The sequence below is a fragment of the Hylobates moloch genome, unplaced genomic scaffold (assembly GCF_009828535.3).
Source record: "Hylobates moloch isolate HMO894 unplaced genomic scaffold, HMol_V3 SCAFFOLD_15, whole genome shotgun sequence".
Lineage (NCBI taxonomy): Eukaryota > Metazoa > Chordata > Mammalia > Primates > Hylobatidae > Hylobates > Hylobates moloch.
In genome coordinates, this window is record NW_026652290.1 from 28223585 (window position 1) to 28244539 (window position 20955).

Here is a 20955-nt window from a genome sequence, read left to right on the forward strand (position 1 = left end):
GGTAGCATTAGCATGATCCAAGGGTAGAGGTTTTGGTTCTCTGGTGTCAAAAGGTAAAGCAGAGGACATGAAAACCCTCACTGTGCATCCTTACAGGTTGGTTTCAACCTGGCTGGTTGAATTCAAGGGCACAGCAAGTCTTTTGAAAGGGCTGGTTACTGTTTAGCCCTTAGGGAAGAAAGCCTTGTGGTGGTTAGTGAAGAAGGGCGGATAAGGAAGCCTGTCTCACCTCTGGTTGCATTGTGGCTGGGAATTCAGTTTCCAAGGTTTCTCTGAGGTCCTTTAGACCAAGAAGGGATCTATTCACTTAGTTGGGGCCGGATTTAATTTTTATTTCTCAGAAGTAAAAGTGACAGGCCTTCCTGATGAGTTGTATGTAGAGCAAGGGGAGGAGATAGGAGAGTCTGATGATTCCCAGGTTCCTCAGGGCCTGGTGCTTGGTGGTCCCCTTTGCTAAAGCAGGGGCTGGAATGAAAGGCATGGAGCTGGACATGCTCCAGTGTGGAAACTGGATTATGCAAATCTGGAGTTTGGGAAAGGGGGTTTGGGCTGGAGGTACAAATTTGGGTGTCGTCAAATATAGATAGTGATGAGTGCTTCAGGAATGTATGGGTCTTGGGCCTTAGAATTCACACTGAAACTTACACCACTGGCTTCCCTGGTTGTCCATCCTTTGAACTCGGACTGAATTACACCACTGACTTTTCTGGCTCTCCAGCTTATGGACAGCAGATGGTGGGACTCTTTGGCTTCCATAATCACATGAGCCTCTTCCTATAATAAATTTCCTTACATATATGTAATATATGTATGTGTCCTGTTGATTCTGTTTCTCTGGAGAACTCTGGCTAATATACTATTTCCTCCCAAAACTTTTTTTTTTTTTTTTTTTTACCAGTTTGCATTTCCACCAACAATATTTAAGAGTCCTCTTTTCCCATCCTTCACTAATACTGAAAAATCTTTCCGGCTGGGCGTGGCTCATGCCTATAATCCCAGCACTGTGGGAGGCCGAGGCAAGTTAATCACCTGAGGCCAGGCATTTGAGACCAGCCTGGCCAACATGGCGAAACCCCTCCTCTACTAAAAATACAAGAATTAATGTGACATGGTGGTGCATACCTGTAATCCCAGCTTCTTGGGAGGCTGAGGCAGGAGAATCACTTGAATTCGGAAGGTGGAGGTTGCAGTGAGCCGAGATCATGCTACTGCACCCCAGCCTTGGTGGCAGAGCAAGACTCTGTCAAAAAAAAAAAAAAAAAAAGAAATATTTCTGAATCCTTGTGGCTGTTGCTCTAAAGTGCAGCACAGTGGAAGCGCAGAGACTTGGAAGCAGGCTGACTTTGGCTGCAATCCTGGCTTCTGCTTGCTTCTAGTTTTGGGCCTTCTAGTGGGCAAGTTATGTAACCTCTGTGAGCCTTGTTTTTCATAGCTGCAGAGTGGGATAATGATTGTATTAATTAAAGTCCTTTTAGTGGCAATTACCAGAATGACCACTGGCTAGCTTACTGGGCCTTTATTAGAAGGGCTTGGGGGTGGCTCATGGCTTCTGAGGCAGGGCAGGGCCACCTAACTTCAGCAGGGCTCAAAAGGCCAGATCCAGGCGGTCAGCAGCAGATTCAAGGACTTCCCCTGTAGAGCTGGGCTGTTCAAATTCCGTGGTTGAAGGACCAAGTCTTTAAAAACTTCAAATGTTATATTCCAGTGCTTTTGGAGATGCCATAAAATTCAATTACTAGAAACATGAAATTAAATAACATGCACAAAACAAACCCCATTTTAAATTATTGGGTCTAACAGACATAAAGTTACTTTGTGAAATTGCTATAAGAGTTTCTAAAAGCTTACTCAATTTCTGTGCTTACCTGATTGAAGACTGATGACAAACACTTCAGCATCTTCCCTAGCCTGAGACGACACTTGGGGGGCAGCACTGTTCACCCTAGAGCATTGCTAAAAGCAAGCTCACTTCCAAGTCTTTGCTCTCAGGTCAATATTCCACATTCTTGGAGGGAGGATCTGATTGCCACTGACTGTGTCAGATCTCAAGGAGACATAGTCGTAGAGTACGTGCGTCGCTTTGGGAAGACATTTTCATCTGCGGCCAGCCAAACCTGTTGAACACCCCACGTAATTTCCCACATTGTGACTATTGCCTTCTTTGTGTAGAATCTAGAAATCTACGTTTCCCAGTTTCTCTGGCTACTCACAGGGTTTAGGTTTATGTTTATTCATGTTTGAGCTTTTGACTCAAGAGTAGGTATGAAGCAGAGATGGGGCTTGGGGTGGTGATTTTGCTAACACGGGGAAGCCAGGGTAACTGAGATTTTGGGGTGCCAGCAAGACCAGCTCCGTATCAGGCCAGTTCAGTGGGGTCATAGGAGGCTCCTGGAAGCCTACCTAAAGCCTATTTCTCCAGCTGTCTAATGATTTTTGAGCTTGCTTTCTTTGTTTGCTTTTATGAGACAGGGTCTCGCTTTGTTGCCCGGGCTGGAGTGCAGTGGTGTGATCATAGTTCACTGCAGCCTCAAACTCCTGGGCTCAAACAATCCTCTCACCTCCCTCTGAAAGCCTGTTTCTCCAGCAGTCTAATGATTTTTGAGCTTTCTTTCTTTGCTTTTATGAGACAGGGTCTTGCTCTGTTGCCCAGGCTGGAGTGCAGTGGTGTGATCATAGTTCACTGCAGCCTCAAACTCCTGGGCTCAAACAATCCTCCCACCTCCCTCCTGAGTAACTGAGACTGCAGGTGTGCACAACCACACCTGGCTACTTTAAAGTGGAGGTGGGGTTCTCACTATGTTGCTCAGGCTGGTCTCCAACTCTTGGCCTCAAGTGATCTGCCTGCCTCAGCCATCTGGTTTCCTGAGCTTTTCTAATAATTTTAACTATATCCCTTTCTCTTTTGGATTCTGTTGTCTTCAGCCATGAACCTTGACCCATACAGGCCCATCCTGTTGCTCCTCAGTGCTCTCAATGACACTTCACAACGATGTGCCTTGCTGTAGAGATTTCATCCATTTTTCTGGGCACACGCAGGCCCTTACAGTCTGGAAATGTACATCTTTCAGTTCTGAGTAATTTTCTTAGATTGTTTCTTTATTAGTTTCTTCCTTTTTCTTTTTCTGATCTCTTTGAAATTGCTCTTCAGAAAGAGCAATTTGGATGTTGGACTTCCTATTTTGGTTTCTCAGATTTTGCATCTTTTTGTCTTTTTGCTATACACTTTCAGGGAAATTTCCTCAATTTTACCTTCCACACTTCCTGTCGAGTTTTTCATTGCTGCTGTCATTTTTTTTCCCCCACTGTTAAAAGCTTTAAGACATTCTCTCAGCGAGCCTTTAAAAGGAGCATCTTGCTCCTATTTGATGGAGACAATAGCTTTTCTCCTATCTCTGAAGATAGTAAATAAATATTATCAACATTGGTAACCGTCCTCCCGTCTCTCTCATACACATTGTCTGTTCCTGGGTGTTTCTCATTCTGTTGGTTGGTGTCTCTGGCCCTGATGAGAGAAGTATTCCACTGGTGCTAGGCAGCCCTCGGCCATCTGCTTGCAATTAGAGTGAAGATCAGCCTCTGAGCCTAAGGAGGGGGCTTGTTAGCTTCAAGTCCAAGGCAGGGCAGTGCTAGGCCACTGTGCCACTTACTGCAGGAAAGCCAGATGTCAAGGGCTTTAGAGCTTTCCACTTGGGCTTCTCAGGGGTGTAAGCCAGATGCTTTGGGTTAAGCTACACTTCAGTTTGTCCAAGCACACTTTCCAGTATGCTGGGCTTCCCCAGAGCTTCCTCATCTCCTGCCTGGAGGCAAGGACCTGGCTGCTGTTGCCCTGGGTGGCTCAGCAGGCAGCAGGCAGCAAAACCCCTTGTTTCTCTTCTGCAGCTCACACCCTCGCCTGTGCCAGCTGACCTCCAGCCGCAGAGACCCTCAGTTTCCCCCTTTCCAGAGAAGACAGGTTGGGTCTCAGCTGGGTGGGGAGGACAGCTGCCTGGTGTTGCAGAGGAAGGGAGAGCGTCTGGGGTGCTGGCGGCCTCCCACACAGCTTTCCCCTCACCCTCCTCTATTAAGGCCCCCTTTGCCTTGACCTTAGAAGTTCCAGGGGCTGCCAGTTCCTGAGCCCCTGAGGATTCTGCAGTGCAGATCTATATGCTTCTCGGCTTTCCCCACCTCAGCATCAGCTCTTCCCAGGTTCTGTTAAACTAGTCCCCATGCGTTCATCTGCTTTCCAGCTTCCAAAGTTTGGTTGCAATGGTCTCTCTCATGTTTTCCCCATCCTTTTGGTTTATATATGCATTTTCTCAATCTCTTTACTATAATGCTGGTGGGGTTTCAGGAGGGAGAAAAGTTGAAGGTGTGGGCTCAACCTGACATCTTGACCTGGAAACTCCCAATCAGCTTTTTAGTATCATCCCCTTAAATAGAAGATAACAGCCAAAGATCAGTGAACGAATGAGGAAAGCCTGTATGTGAATATCAAGAGAAAAAGCCAAGCCAAACAAAAGCAGAACAAGCTCCAGGGAAATAAAGACAAGGCAGGGAACTAGAGGAACACTTCAAAAATGTATGGTACCAACAACTTATTTATGGGATGGTCAGTATATATGGTTTTAGTCTGGAAATAGATAACCAGAGAACTTGAGGGACAAGTAATCTTTTAAAAAAGCAAAGACACATAAAGATGCACATACAAGAATGTTTATCACAACATGGTTTCTAATAGTAGAAGATGTATAAAACTTAAATGTCTAAGAATAAAGGAACACTTTAATAAGTTATAGGATATAATTACAGTGGAATACCGTGCAGCCATTCAAAGCGAGGTGGCAGAAGCTGGGTGTGGTGGTGTGTGCCCATAGCTGGACTGTCATGCCAGCTACTCTGGAGGCTGAGGCAGGAGGATTGCTTGAGCCCAGGAGTTTGAGACCAGCCTGGGCAACAGAGCCAGACCCTATTGCTTAAAAAAAAGATGTGATAGAAATGAATTTTTACAAATGGGGCCAGGTGTGGTGGCTCACGCCTATAGTTTCAGCACTTTGGGAGGCTGGGGTGGGAGGATTGCTTGAGCCCAGGAGTTTGAGACCAGCTTTGGCAACATAGTGAGACCTTGTCTCTACTGAAAAAAAAAAAAAAAATTGGTTGGTCATGGTGGCATACACCTGTAGTTCTAGCTATTCAGGAAGCTGAGGCTGGAGAATCACTTGAGCCTGGGAGATCGAGGCTGCAGTGAGCCATGATTGTACCACTGCACTCCAGCCTGGGTGACAGAGTGAGACTCTGTCTCAAAATAGTAATAATAATAATGGAAAATTACTCACAGTGTATCATCAAAAATTAGAGTACAGGATCAAAATATTTACAGTAAAATCTCATTTTGGAAAAAATATGCACAGAAAAATGTACAACTGCAATTAAAATACAAAGACTGTCAGATTGGATTTTATTTTATTTTATTTTATCTTTTGAGATGGAGTTTTGCTCTTGTCGCCCAAGCTGGAGTGCAATGGAGCAATCTCGGCTCACTGCAACCTCTGTCTCCCAGGTTCAAACGATTCTCCTGCCTCAGCTTTCCTAGTAGCTGGGATTACAGGCCCCTGCCACCACGCCCAGCTAATTTTTTTGTATTTTTAGTAGAGACAGGGTTTCCATGTTGGCCAGGCTGGTATCCTGACCTGAAGTGATCCACCTGCTTTGGCCTCCCAAAGTGATCGGATTATAGGTATAAGCCATCGTGCCAGGCCCAGACTGCATTTTAGTACCCTTATATGCAGATAAAAATCTGGAGAACTATGTATCAAGAATATTAATAGTAGTTACCTGGAGGTAGTGGAATTATAGGTGAGCATTATTTTGTTCTTTGTACTTTTCTGTATTTTGTTAAATATTTTTCAAAATGCTTGTATTACTTTATAATCAGTATTCAGTGGCTTTTTTGTATTGCTTCTCATATTTATTCCATTTGATCTAATAATTTATTTTCTAGGAAAATATTCTAGAGAAAATAATCATAGCACATCAGATAGATTATCTAAAATGTTTTAATCACTTTGTAATTTAGAATCACAAAACGATTGGAAACAAGCAAGCAACTAACAACTGAAAGCCTGAGATGCGTTAAATGGATTATTTTCATTTATATGTGGGAACACTCAGTCATTAAAACAATACATGTGATAGAATATTTTTGATAAATAGCATGTATCGGTACAGATAGGTATGAGCTCAGTGTGCTTTGAAATAACTAAATATAGGTTAGATATATTTATGGAAAAAAACTTAAAGGAAGCATATGAAACTATTGTAAGTGGTTGTCTCAGGGTAATGAGATCCCCTACCTAAGCATGATTTCTGGGAGGGTTGAGGTGGGGTCTCTTGTTCACCATTCTATTCCTGGAACCTGGGGGCTGCTCTAAGTATCTCTTGAATGAGTGAATGTATTACAGATGCTTTTGACTTTCTTCTTTTTACTTTCCTGTATATTCCAAAATTTCTACCATAAACATGTTTGCTTTCATAATCACAATAAATTTTAAAACTTTAAATGAGGAAATGGGTAAAGAAAAGGGAAAACATGGGAAAGTGGGAGGGTGCAAAAAATGTATCCTCCTCTGAATTGACTCCACTCCGCTCCTCTAGATGGTGGCTGTGAGTGACAGGAGCCGGCGTTCTCCACGAGACCCTGTCTGCATCAGTCCATCTCCCCCACCCCATGCCAGGTCTGCCACCACCTCTCTGGGCTGGCAAATAATCTGCACTCAAAGGAAATAATTATGAGGCCCATGGTGGCCTCGACACCCGCAAGACCAAAGCCTGTGACAAGCGCAATGCTCCCAGCCTGGCCCAGGGAAGCAGAATGGAACCGCCACAGCCCCCACCAACCCAGATCCACTCACTCCAGGAAACCGGCCCGGTGCCAGGGCTTTGCGCCTGGGGTGGCCTAACATTTCCGCCCAAACTTGGGCCAATTTGAGAAGGTGGAGGGTGAGGTGTTTGGGGAAGGAGTGTGTTCCTGTTGCTCGTTGCCATCACCACCTGGAGGAGGAGAATGGAGTCGATCCAATGGAGGACAAACTTTCTTTCTTTCTTTTCTTTTTTTCATTTGGGGAAAACACAGGGGTCTGCACCTCCGGGGTGCGATGGTGAGCCTCACACTGGGAAAACCACCTTCGTGATCATGGCATCTCCCCTGCCAGGTAAGTATGAGCATAAACTTTGTGTACCCCTCCCATTTTCCCTTTTCTTTACACATTTCCTTGTTTAAAGTTTTAAAATTTATTGTGATTGTAAAAATAAACATGTTTATTGTAGAAATTTTAGAATAAAATTTCTGCCCACAGGAAGCCTGTGTCCCTGAACCCTTCTCCCGGGCCAAGATCGGACTGTTTGAGGAAGATGGAAAAAGTGCTCTGTGAGCAGGATTATGAAATGACAGGGATGACGTGAGGGGCTTTCAAAACCCTGGGAAGGAAGATGCTCACGTGAATGGAAAGTAGAAAGAAGAGCGTCAAAAGCACCTGTAATACATTCACTCATTCAGCAGATACTTAGGAGCAGCCCCCAGGTCCTGGGAATAGAAGGGTGGATGAGAGGGTCACCCAGATTCTCCTCGTTATAATAATAGCAATAGCTACCCCTCTGGGTCCTTGTATGTGCCAGGTCTTTACTATGTGTTAAGCGATTTTCATTTATTATCTCCCTTGATCTGTACAAAACCCATGAGGGAGGATTCATATTAAAATCTCTGTTTTACAGATGAGAAAACTGAGGCTTAGAATGGTGAAGGAGGTCACTGAAAGTCACACTGTGAGTTAAACTGCAAAGCTGTGAATGGAAAACCCCCTAAGGCCCTGCTCTTAGCTCCTCTTGGTTCCCTGTTGCAAAGAGGCATTCCCCCGGCAGCTGTGAGGTGGAAATCTCTGTCTTCAGGCTTGCGGCTGAGAAGTTTCCCAGAGACCAGAAGCTGGAGCCTTTGGAGACCCCACTCGGCTGAGGTCCCGGGACCACGAGGGGGCAGCAGAGGTCTGCTGCGCTGGCGGGAGGCTCTGTCCCCGGCTGACTGCAGGCTCTGGGCAGCTGTCCTGAGTTAAAACCTGAACCTCTGGTGGCCGAGAATAGCAAGGGGCTGTCATTCACGTGGGCACCTTCCTTCCCAGGGTTTCGAAAGCCCCTCACGTCATCCCTGTCATTTCATAATCCTGCTCACAGAGCACTTTTTCCATCTTCCTCAAACAGGTCCGATCTTGGCCCGGGAGAAGGGTTGAGGGACACAGGCTTCCTGCGGGCAGCGCGTTAGTTGCTGGGCTGGTCACTGGGGCCACGGAGATTAAAAAAAAAATCGTCTATAAAACTCAGGACTTGCCCCCAAGGGAGACTGGCACCTAAATAAGTAACCCAGGTACACGATGCAAAGTGCAATAATAGACGGACATCTGAGATTCGGAGGCAGCACGAAGTGGGAGAAAGAGGGGCGGAATTAGAAGCCAGAGATTTGGCTTAAAGGTGACCCGAGGTGTGCAGCTGTCTGCAAATGCCATCCTTCATGTGAGCTGAGGCACAGGAAGAGGCTGAGAAGTCCGGTCTAGAGGGATGTTGGGTAAATGGTCCCAGGTTGAAAAATACTGGATGCTGAAGGAATGTCGAATGTTCTCGAAATTGTGAGGTGTGCCTCTGAGTCCCAGGCAGGGTGTGGGCTGGGATAGCTGAGGCAGGCCGAACCTAGGCTCAGGAAGACGGTGAGAGATTGTAAAAATAAACATGTTTATTGCAGAAATTTTAGCGGTGGGGTTAGGAGGTCGTTAGGAGGTCCAGGGTCAGGGTCAGTAGGCTTCAGGACCTGCCAAAGCCAGAGGGCATGAGAGCCAGCCTTGCCTACCCACTCCGGGCTGGGCCCACAGCTGCCATGACCCTTTGTCCCCAGGGGTGACAGGAGAGCTCGCACCAGCCCAGATGCTTCCTTCTCCAAAGACATGGACTGAGGGTCTCAGGCGTATACCAGCCAGGATTATTCCAGTGGGATTCCAGCTCTCCTCCTAGCCATGTCCTTCCCGCAAAAGTTTGAAGTGGGTCTGGCTGGGTGAGATAACTCCTTGACAAACTGGACTTATTTTTGGCTGATGACCTGTGTGGTCCCTGAAGCTCTGTCCTCACCCAAGATTGGCCCAGAGGGGAGTGGAGTTGGAAGGGGAAGTCCAGGCATGGCTGCGGCACTCCATTTGCCCCCAGCAGCCTGATGGTCTTCGCTTGTGCTCACCCCACAGGCATTGTGGACACAGGTGTGTCAGCAAAGGGCCATGAGGCTCCTGTGTCACATGGGACACCCCTGCCTTGCCAATCTTTAATTTATTATTATTATTAATTATTATTATTATTTTTCCGAGAAGGAGTTTTGCTCTTGTCACCCAGGCTGGAGTGCAGTGGCGTAATCTTGGCACTGCAACCTCCGCCTCCTGGGTTCAAGTGATTCTCCTGTCTCAGCCTCCTGAGTAGCTGAGATTACAGGTGCCCACCACCATGCCTGGCTAACTTTTGTATTTTTAGTAGAGACGGGTTTCACCAAGTTGGCCAGGCTGGTCTCGAACTTCTGACCTCAGGTGATCCACCTGCCTGGGCCTCCCAAAGTGCTGGGATTACAGGAGTGAGCCACTGCACCCGGCCATTAATTTTTTTCCCAGGCAATCTCCCTCTGGGCAGGTGAGTCCCAGTTGGCAGTGTCCGGCAGCCATCCTCAGACTTCTTCCCCTCAGCGTGGCCAAGGGCAAGGGAGAGAGAAGGGACTCAGGCCAGGGCGTGACATACAGTGGCCCAACGTAGGAAAAACGTTTTTTTTTTTGACCTCTCATTCATTTTCTTAACAGTTCACATGCCTTTCACCTTCTTTTTAGTGCCTCCTGGCAAGTTTTATCATTAAAAACAATATTTTTCAATGACTTGCATTTCCATTTAAAGCGATTCGTGTGACTGGTTTATTTGCTTAGTGTTAAGGTGATGTCAGTGCAACAGGCACCATGGATTTAAGGATATATAATTTTTTTCTTTTTTTGAGAAGCAAAAAGCATGACCACATTAGATGTTAAAATGTTAAAATTAGATGTTAAATGTTAAAATATGGGGAAAATGCAGATCTTAGAATGAGGGAAATTATTGTTGGTAATTTTCATCCTCCCAAAAAACTTCGGAATAAAATTGGTTCTCTCTGAAGATGTGTGACATTTGTCCTTGGCTTCATGTCCCTATCCTGCAGTGTTGGGGGGCACAGGGTGAAGTCACGCTTGTTGTGAGCTGGCCCCATATTTTCCCAGAGAGAATTCTTTCTGGCTACCCAGAATGCTCAAGGGCTGGAGTTCCAGTTAATTGAACCATTCTGGGTCAACAGCCGCTCTTGATAGATTTGAATTTTCAGCATTTGGAGTTAGAAATCTTTCTTAAGAATGTAATCTCATCAACAAGCATTCAGTGAGTACTGAATATGGACCTGTTTCTCTACTTTTATGTTGTCTCCAGAACATTCAGGGATCCTCATTCAAGCAGTTGACAATTTCATGGAGTTCCTCAAGGCCTTTGTAACTGACACCAGTTTTCTAGAACTGGAAATGAGAGAAGGGAGAGATGGGGCTGCATAAGACGATTCTGTGGGTGTGCTGTACCTTTTTGCCAAGCATTTTGTCACCTGTCATCTCATTTGTTTCTTACAACAACGCTGTATTATTACCAGGCTCTGACAGGTGAAGCAGCTTGCACGTTGCCTGGCACTATGTGTCTGGGTGGGTGTAGAAGGGAATCTCCTCCAGGCTCCCAGGCCTCCCTCTTCCTCATTAGGCTTCTTGGGTGGGGGAAACATCTGGGCAGTTTTGGTTTCATTGGTTTGTTCCAACAAAACTCGATTGCTTTTTTTTTTTTTTTTTTTTTGAGAGAGTCTCGCTCTGTCGCCCAGGCTGGAGTGCAGTGGCACTATCTTGGCTCACTGCAAGCTCCGCCTCCTGGGTTCACGCCATTCTCCCGCCTCAGCCTCCTGAGTAGCTGGGACTACAGGCGCCCACCACCATGCCCGGCTAATTTTTTTGTATTTTTAGTGACATGGGGTTTCACTGTGTTAGCCAGGATGGTCTCGATCTTCTGACCTCATGATCCGCCTGCCTCGGCCTCCCAAAGTGCTGGGATTACAGGCATGAGCCACCGCGTCCGGCCTCGATTGCTTTTTTTTTTTTTTTGCAACTTTTCCCTCACACTGAAGACCAACCCCCATATAACTCCAAGACACAGAAGAGAGAGCGGGAAAGAGACCTCTGTGGCTTGGGGTTGCATGTGGGCCTATGATAAAGGCCTATGTAAGTATATTCAACCAGTAACAATCAAACAGTTATTATTTGGCCCTGGCCAAATAGTTATAACTAATATTTGTTTGAGCCCCAGCTGTGTGCTCAGCACTGGGCAAAGAAGTGACTATGTGTCTACAGAGGACCCAGTCAGGCCTGCTCAGCCTGAGCTCTGCCAGGCCTCCTCGGCCTGCCCTGAGGTCCTCCTGGTCAGGGAGCTGGATTCGTGGGCTATGAGACCATCTGCTAGCACAGTAGTGTTAGCTCGGTGGGGTGGCAGGGCTGCTGGAACCCCAGGATGGCACTGATGAATCTGTTTGGGGAGAGGGTGGGGCTCCTGGAGAGGACATTTCACAGAGGAGGTGACATTTTAGTGGTCCTCTGAAGAGTGAAAGGAATTTTCCAGGTGGACAGAGGGTGTTCCTGACAGAGCAAAACTTGAAGAACATAGAGGATGGGATGGGGTATGAAATTACACGTGTGTGCGTGTGTGCATGAGAGAGAGAGAGAGAGAGAGATACTCCTATCTGCATTCATCTCTCTCTCCATGGTCTCTGGCTTCCCCCTCAACACCCTTCCCCAGCACTCCTGGCCTAGCCCTGGGCTTGGCAGGCCTCTCCCTGCTTCCTCTGGGCTCAGAGTTTCTGCCCTTCCACCCAACAAGTGCTTCTCTGTTCCCTCAGCCTCTACTGGCTTTCAGTTTGTCCTTTGAAAAAAAGCTGCCTTTGAATTTGTTCTTCCAAAGCCTGCCCTATGCTCGGCCTCCAGAAGGACGGACACTTGATCCCATCCATGGCTGGCCACAGGGCGCGGCCTTCGGAGCAGCTGCAAGGATAGTGTTGACTCCAGATGGAAAGTGTCTGGAGAATTCTGACCTGACATCACACCACCACGAACTGCACAGGCAGTCAGTGATCTGGGGGTGCCCAGGCGAAGCTGTTCCCAGCCTGGCTTCTTGTCAAAAGCTGGCTTTGAGTTGGAGGCCAGAACAAAAGCGTGGCCCAGGGAGAGGCCAGCTTCTCTGAGAGCAGCCTGGAGGCAAACGGGCATCCTTCATGTATATTCCCTGTGACTTGAGCCCAGTGGAGGCCCTGCACTGACGGTACTAGCTGCAAGCGGGGCCCGGTATTGGCCTCTCTTGACTCTCCTGCCCACCCTGGGGCCTTGGCCATCTCTCCCCTCCCCACTGGGCCTCCACTCCCAAAGGTTCTAAGTCCCCACATGTGGCCTCATGCAGCTCAGCCCTTTTGCCCTGCTGAGCCCTACTTAGCCAGGTGAAGAGCTGGGGTTATCCCAGCCACATGCCGGAGGATGAAAGGGGAGCGCCCGGCCACAGCTGACACCGGCACCCTGGGCCCCATCCCAGGACGCATCTTCAAGGCACCATCTGTCGCCTGTGTGGGCTAAGCAGGGACAGAGGGCTGGCACGGGGGCCCAGAGGGCAGGGCTAGGAGAGGAAGTCACAGGGACCTGCACAGTGGTTTTCACGAAGTCTCTGTGGCAAGTGAATCCTCTTTGGCTTCTCTTCTCCTGCCGCCATCACCCACCCCAGGCAAAATCTGGATCTGAGGCTGAAGAATAAAGAGTTAGACCTGGCCAGCTCCTAGCAGGCTGGCGTCAGCTTCCTGACATCTAAGAGCATCCCCTTCTGGGGAAGCCAGAGGGCACAGCCAGATGGTCTGTAGCCCAGGCAAGAATACGGTTCCAGGCACCACAGCGGTCACTGCAGAATCATGAGACAGGAGCTGGACACTGGGCATTGGGCCACAGGACAGGCTGCCTGAGGTTGGCACCCTGCTGGCTCTCTGCCTCCTCCCTGGGTGCAGGCTATCCTCAGAGCACAGAGCTAGACACAGCGGGAGGCTCCCCTGGGTGGGAGCAAATCCCCAGCAGGCCAGGGCCTTTGGGACAGGGACACACTCACAGGGACGAGGGAGGAGGAAGGCTCTCTGCACTCTTGGTGTCTGTGCCCATCACCTGCCATTTTGGAAGAAGCTAGTGGGTTGGAGAGAAGAGAGAAGGGGAAGGTGAGGGGCTTTGGGGATTGGGAGAAAAAAGGAGTGGGAGGAAGGAGGAAAAAGAGAAAAGAGAATAATATAAAGAAGAGAGAGGAGGAGAAAGAAAAGGAGGAGAGGGGAGAGAAAGGGCTGGGCTACAGGTAACACAGACCCCAACATAACAGTGGCTCAGACAAAGAAGATGTAAGTTTCACTTAGATAACAATCATAAGTAGGAGGTCCAGGACTGCTGTGGGAGCCCAGTACCCTTCTCTTTCCATTATTTTCAGGATGTCATCCTCATCCTCATGATCAAACATGTCCACCCCCAAACACAACAGTCTATTTCAAGCAGCAGGGTAGAGGAAGGGCACTGTACCCCACTTTATGGCCCAGCACAGGAGCTGACACACCCCTTCCCCTGCCTCTCAATGGCCAGAATACACTCCGCATAGCTGCCCCCAACTGCAGGGGAGACTGGGAAATGCAGCCTTGGTTTCGAGCATCCATGTGTCCAGAATAAAAATCTCAATGTAAAAGGAGACAAGAGATATTGGGGCTGAGGAAAGTAGAGGGGAAGAGAAGCTCTTGGAAGGAGAAGAGGGAACAGGAAGGGAAGTGGGGTAGGCTCTCTGGAGCAGTTTGCGCCCTTGCCAGACCTGACCCCCAGCATGCCTGGCCCCCACTCCTGGGTGACTGGGTCCGAGGGATCTATCATAAACAAGTTCCTTGAGGACCGGAAGCCCTTCCCTTTCCCCAGAGATCAATGAACCTGCCACTGGGTGCCAGACCTGAAGTGGCTCTGGATTCCTTGGTGAAGGTCTCTGGAAAAAGATCTGCATGTAACAAAAGGAAAGGAGACAAAGTGCGGGGTTCTACTTTCCTACTTAGCCAAGAAGAGGCTCCAGACAGCCTTGTGATCCTGAAGAAGGACGTGATAAGTCATATTGAGTCATATTCTCGCAGGATGCCAGGAAAGAACTTGTCTGGTTTTCTTCAAGGTATATAAAGGAACATAAAACTATCTTGATATGTGGGACTATCTCACATATCAATTAGTTTGCACTGGGCTACCCATAACAGAAAACCCAATTAGAATGTTCAGTAAGATCATTTGTTATCACTCAAAACAAGAAGTCCAGAGGAGGGTAGTTCCAGGATCAGTTAACCCAATAGCTCCATGATGTCTGGGCTCTGGCTCCATCTCCTAGAAATTCTCATAGTTTTTCCTTTGGGTTGTCATGTGGCAGCCTGACCTACAAGCATTATGTCCTTCTAAAATTGCTTCCAAAGGAAGTATTCTCCCCGCCACTGTCATTTAATCTGGAAGGAAAACCTTTTCCAGAACCTCTCCACCAGAATTCCCCTTATCTTGGCCAAACTGTGTCACAATTGCTGGCAAAAGCAAATGAGATTGCCCCTTCCCATGGGAGGGATTATTTAGGACAATCCTGATTCATGATGGAGGAGCCACCTTCTCTGAGCCCACTGCAGCTGGAACCTGAACAAAGACAAATTCTGTTATCAAAATCATAGGAAGCAATGATTGTTGCTTTGGCCAAGAGCAGACATTAACAATCAATCTTAACTCTCTCAGACAATCATTACAAATCAAACAAAGTTGGCACATGAGATAAAGCATATGTATTATCTCAGTCCTAGATAATGGGAAGTAAGGAAGCTGTAATTCAAGGCATCTTTAGTGACCCAGTTATCTTGTCATTGTCTCATGGAGTGCTTTTAAATTTGTCTACAGACAGGGTGCGGTGACTCACACCTGAAATCCCAACACTTTGGGAGGCTGAGGCAGGAGGATCACTTGAGGCCAAGAGTTTGAGACCAGCTTGGATAACATAGCAAGACACTATCTCTACAAAAAAAAAAAAAAAATTTAAAAAATAGCTGGGCATGGTGGTGTACGCCTGTGGTCCCTGCTACTTGGGAGGCTGAGGTGGGGGGATCACTTGAGCGCAGGAGTTTGAGGCTGCAGTGAGCTATGACCGCGCCACTGCACTCCAGCTTGGGCAACAGAACAAGACTCTGTCTCTATAAACAAAAAATAAATAACATTTTTAAAAATTAAAAAAATATGCCCACAAATTCTTTGACATTCCTCTCTACAAAAGGTGGCAGCTAATTCCCCTCCTCTTGAATATGGGCTGGACTAGTGATTCATTTCTAAGGAATAGAAAGTAGCAGAATGATGCTGCATGAATTTTGAGACTACGTCCTAAAAGGCAGGGTAGCCTTCACCCCGTTCTTTCTTGGACCACTTGCTGTGAGGGAGGCCAGCCACCATGCCATGAGGAAGCTCCAGCAGTCCTGTGAAAAGACCACATGAGGAGGAACTGAGATCTCAGTTCCTGGCAACAGCCATGTGAAGGAGCCATTTGGAAGTGGATTTCCAGCCCCAGGCAAGCCTTCTGATGACTGTAGCACTGGCTGACGTCTTGACTGCAACCCCATGAGACACCTCGTGCCAGAACCCCCAGCTAAACCACTTGCAAATTCCCTTCCCACAGAAACTCTAAGATGATAAATGTTTGTTGTTTGGAGCCACCAAGTTTTGGGGTAATTTATTGTGCAGCCAGGGCTCACATTGTCACTAGGGTGAGGCAAATGGCACAACATTTAAGGAGATGCTCCCTTTCAGGGCTATGACAGTTCAGGGTCCACACATGACCCCGAGAAGGAATGTCTTCTTAAATCCTGTGCCCTAGGCTCCTCGCTTGCCTCACCCCCGCCCCAACCCTGTGTCTAGCAGCAGATATACCTCCACGGCCCTTTTCCTTCTTCCCAACGTTCTCCAGCTTGCGTTGGGAATCCTGCAGTTCATCTTTTTCCTCTTTCTCCTCTTGAGACAGAGTCTTGCTCTGCTGTCCAGGCTGGAGTGCAGTGGTGCAATTATGGCTCAGTGTAGCCTTGACCTCCTGAGCTCAAGGGATCCTCCCACCTCAGCCTCCTGAGTAGCTGGGACTACAGGCGTATGCCACTACGCCCAGCTATTTTATTTTATTTTATTTTATTTTATTTTCTGTAGAGACAGCATCTTGCTATGTTGCCCAGGCTGGTTTTGAACCCCCAGGCTGGAGCAATTCTCCTGGCTCCCAAAGTGCTGAGATTACAGGCAAGAGCCACTGTGCCTGGCTTTCATGCAGTTCTGAAGAAATTGGCTTCAGAACTGCATGGTTCTGGTTCCAAGGTGGAGCATGTGACTATGCCAGTCAGCACATTCCATTACCCTTTGGTCACAGTGATTGGATCAGTGTGGCATGTGGCCCAGTCCTGTCCAATCAGAGTAGGTGGTGTCAGGCTTTATTGCTAGCAACATGGGGACAAATATGAACCCACTTTTCTGATGTTAGCAAGATAAGTGAAACTGTGAAGACTTCTGGCAGCCTTTTTGGGACCTCCAAGGGGACCCAGTTTGGGGATAAAACTGATATCAGGAAACAGAGAAACTGGGTCCTTGGTGACATTGTTAGGCTGTTAGATTAACCTGAAGCCAGCCTCATCGCTGGACTTTTCAGTCCAGCAAGGTAAAAATTTCCCTTTTAAAATTTAAACCAGTGTGAGTCTGGTTTTCTGTTACAGGCAAAGGAAAGCACAAATGTGATGTTAAACACACGGGGGAGACCCCACATCAGTCACTCCCGCAGATGCTGCCAAGGATCCAGCTGCTCCACACTGTGCCGAGTGCATATCCAGATGTTCTGTCAAAGTGCTCTTGTTTCAGCCAGATGTTTAGTATCTTGTAGATGGAAGGTTAACTTGATTTAGTGCTTAAACGCAAACATGCTTCCCTCTCTCTCACCCACTCCCTAGGCCTGGTATCTGCCCACTCATAGCCCCTGCCATGTGGCTGTGCCCCCTCCACATCCTGGGGCAGGCGCTATGTTTTGCATCTTATAATAGCACCCCCTTGCTTGTCCTCATCCTCTCTAGCCATTTGGGTCAGGGATTGGGATCCAGCCCAGAGAGCCAGTCTAGAAGCAATAACGGGTGTGTAGCTTGGCATGAAGAGATGCGCTGGGGCAGTCAGAGTCTTTCTTTGTCTCTCTGAAGTAAGAGATCTTGAAGAATGAGGCAGTTACAGGTAAAGCCACAAAGCAGAGATAGGCCCTAGAAGAACGTCAGGCAAGTGGAAATGACGTGGAAGCGGAGATGAGGAGCAGGTGATGGCTACAGGGAAAGAAGAGCTATCCTAGAGTCCGGGGAAAGAACAAGAAGAGGATGGAGCAGATTCACAGAGGGAAGCAGACTACCCTGAGAGAGGGGATGAGCCACTGAGAAGGAGATAGAGAGCAATCAGACAGGGCAGGCTAGGTTCTTCTGTGGAAACAACCCCAAATATCAGGGGCTAAGCCCAACAAGAGTTTCTTCTTGACCACGCATGACCTGTCCATCACAGGTCAGCAGGGAAGGCTCTGTGCACCATAGTCACATGGGAACATAGGCTGATAGAGGCTCACGCGTGCTTCCACAGTTGCAGAGGCAGGTGAAGGAAGTTTGGCCAATTGCACATTGGCCCTTAAGGCTTCTGTCTAGAGTGACACATGCCCCTTCTGCTTACAATTCATTGACTAAAGCAAATCTCATGGCTGTGCCTAATTTTAAAGATGGAGGAGTCGTGCAATGCTACTGTCTGTGTGGAAAGAGGAGAAACAGGAATATCTGTGACCAGCTTTATTGACTGCCACAGAGTTGGGAGCTGGTCCCTGGAGCTGCCTCAGATTCCACAGGTTAAAATTTCATGTGGCCCTGCCATCCTGTGATCCTGGTTTATACTTACACAATGTTCCTCTTACCCCACACATGCTTCGCAGTGCCCACCATCCTCCACACACATTTGTGTATTTCTTGCAGCTTAAGACATCGCTCCATAGACTTCTTCCTTCTTTTGAATGCTCCTTTCCCAACTGGGGGCTCCCCCCTTCAAACGGTCTAATGCGGCACAAATTCCTTTGTGCTTCTGTTTTACAGCAAGGTGGGAGGATCTACAAACCCTTTTACTGGGCAATATCAGAGAAGACTGCCAGAAATTCTACTTGTATACATAAAGACCTTGTAGGTTCCCCTGGCAGACATTATTAATAATACAAATCTATATGGTATTCTAGTGCTCACTATTTGCTAAGCACTGTGCTAAGAACTTTGAATTATCTCATTTAAAATACTTTTGGCTGGGTGCAGTGGCTCACGCCTGTAATCCCAGCACTTTGGAATGCAGAGGTAGGAGGATCGCTTGAGGCCAGGAGTTTGAGATCAGCCTGGGCAATATAGCAAGACCCCCATCTCTAAAAAAAATTAAAATATTAGCCAGGTGTGGTGGTGTGCACCTGTAGTCCCAGCTACTTGGGAGGCTGCAGTGGAAGGATCACTTGAGCTCACGAGTTGGAGGTTGCAGTGAGCTGTGATTGTGCCACTGTTCTATAGCCTGGGTGACAGAATGATACCCTAACTCTAAAAGAAGAAAAATAAAATAAAATCCTTAAAACCTCACTTTGCAGATGAAGATGCTATGGCATAGAGAGGTAAGCAACTCTCTCGGTGCACCTCATATTCCAGTACACACCCAAGAGAGATGGTGGGGTTTTGGAGCTGATGGACCAGCCCTGGAGACTGAGGTTAATCTCTGGGGAAGGAAGTAAAAGGAAGGAGGCTGCTTCAGGTGGACAGAGCTTACCTCTAAGGAAGAGACAACCTGGGATCCAGGAGAAACACACTTAATGGGGCAGAGTGTGGTGTCCTTCAGATGCACTTGGCCCAGACTCAAGTTATTCGAGAAGATTGAGAAACAGAAAAGAAGCTGTCTCTGGTTGAGCATGTATAGTGCCCAAACTATGGTCTCTAAGTATCTTTTCTCAGTGAAGGGAACCAAGGCTTCTTGGAGAATTGCCTGTTTCCTGGTCTGGAGCAACAAATACACAAAATGCACCCAGAACATCCTGAACCAGAAAGCAAGAAAGTGATCAAACACCACGAGGGGCATGTCAAAAGGACTCAAGTGCCAACTTGAAGGAGCTCCCACTGGATAAAATGGGATTATTTGTGCATCCCAAAACAAACCAAAACAAACATACAAAAATCCTGCAATGAACTGAAACACATCAAATATTGTAAAATCCAAGAATTCAAAATGACAATAAAAAAGAACCAAGTCACTATTCTGAGAACTGATCAGTTAAGGAAACATGTTTTTTTAAAAACCATCTTTGGGGCCTCCCAGATACACAGTGAATTTGAGGGTTAGTTGGAAGGCACCCCATGTTCTCCCCAAGATTATTTTTCTGGCTTTCTCCAGGCCTGAATTTCCACCATTAGAGGCTCATTTCTTTGGGTTTACAAAGTTTCGGAATCAAAGTCAAAATACCCTTGGGAAAGGTTTGTTGACTACTCTCCTTGAAGATTGTTGTAAAGGAAAAGTGGAAAGTCCTATGGTTCCTAGGGTCTGGACAGATAGGGGTACAGCTAGAGAAGAGGAGCCAGGAAGGTCAAAGGATTTCGCAACATCGGCTCGGGCAGGGATTCTTCAACTTGAATGTGCAGGAGAATCCCATGGCTGGCCATCTGAAGTTCAGCTCCTCAGTGGCCCAATCACATGGATTCTGATCCAGCAGGTAGGAAGAATGGCAGAAAGGTACATTTTATTATGTACCCCAGGTGATTAGGACACAGGCGGTCCTGCCATCGCCCTCTGGGGGACACTGGATCTTCCTTCTTGGACTGTGTACCTTCCTGCTCCAGAGCCCCTGACCATCAAGCTGAGCACCTACAGCCACTGCAGACTCCATCAGGCCCTCTCTCTGGGATCTCTTCGGTACTGCCAGCTCCCTTAAAGGTGCCAGGCTCTTCCCTGTATGGAGAAGCTGGCACCATAGAGAAGCCACCCAGCCACACGGGTCCTGGTGCCAGCTCTGAGCTGCCTGCTCTTGCCCTGTCTCACGGCTTCCCAAGCTGACGGACCTGCCCGGCTTCTTGTGTGACTGCCCACTCACTCCTGGCCTGATGCTTGACAACACGTCTGGGACTCTTGCTGGGCCGAGGACCCTACATCTCAGCCCAGGTCCCACGTGCTCTCAGTCCTGGGATCCCTGCCTCCTTCCCCATGCCACCTCCCAGCATCCTTGTTCCTGGGCAGGATGTGCTTTGCAGCTCTGCTCCTCAGCTCTGTGACCCAGCCAGATTGGTAGTCATCTGCCCTCACTCTGGGGTCAGCTAACCACCTCTGTGTCCTCCTCCCCACCCTGCCACCTCAGCTAGTCCCTTCCACCTCCATGGACCTCCCCTGGGGCCTCCCTCCCCACATCACAACCCTCCCTTGCTGAGATGAGCCCCACATCCCACGAGCTCATCCTTTCTTAGCAATGCTCCTCAGACCACCTCTTCCCCATGGACTGAGCCCCAGCTGGGGGCTGACCTTCAGCACCACACGCCTGGCCCTTGACTCACAGCTCCCCTGTTCTGACACCCGGCCTTTGCCTGACCCTATGGGCAGGCCTGGGCGCCAGCCTTGCCCCCCCCGGCTGGCCCGTCCCCCTGCCGCCTGAGCCTGGGTTATGACATCTTTCCATTGAGCAGCTCTTATTTTGAGAAGGCAAACACGGCGGCGCCCACAGGCATGTGCACACGCCAGCACACGCACACACATG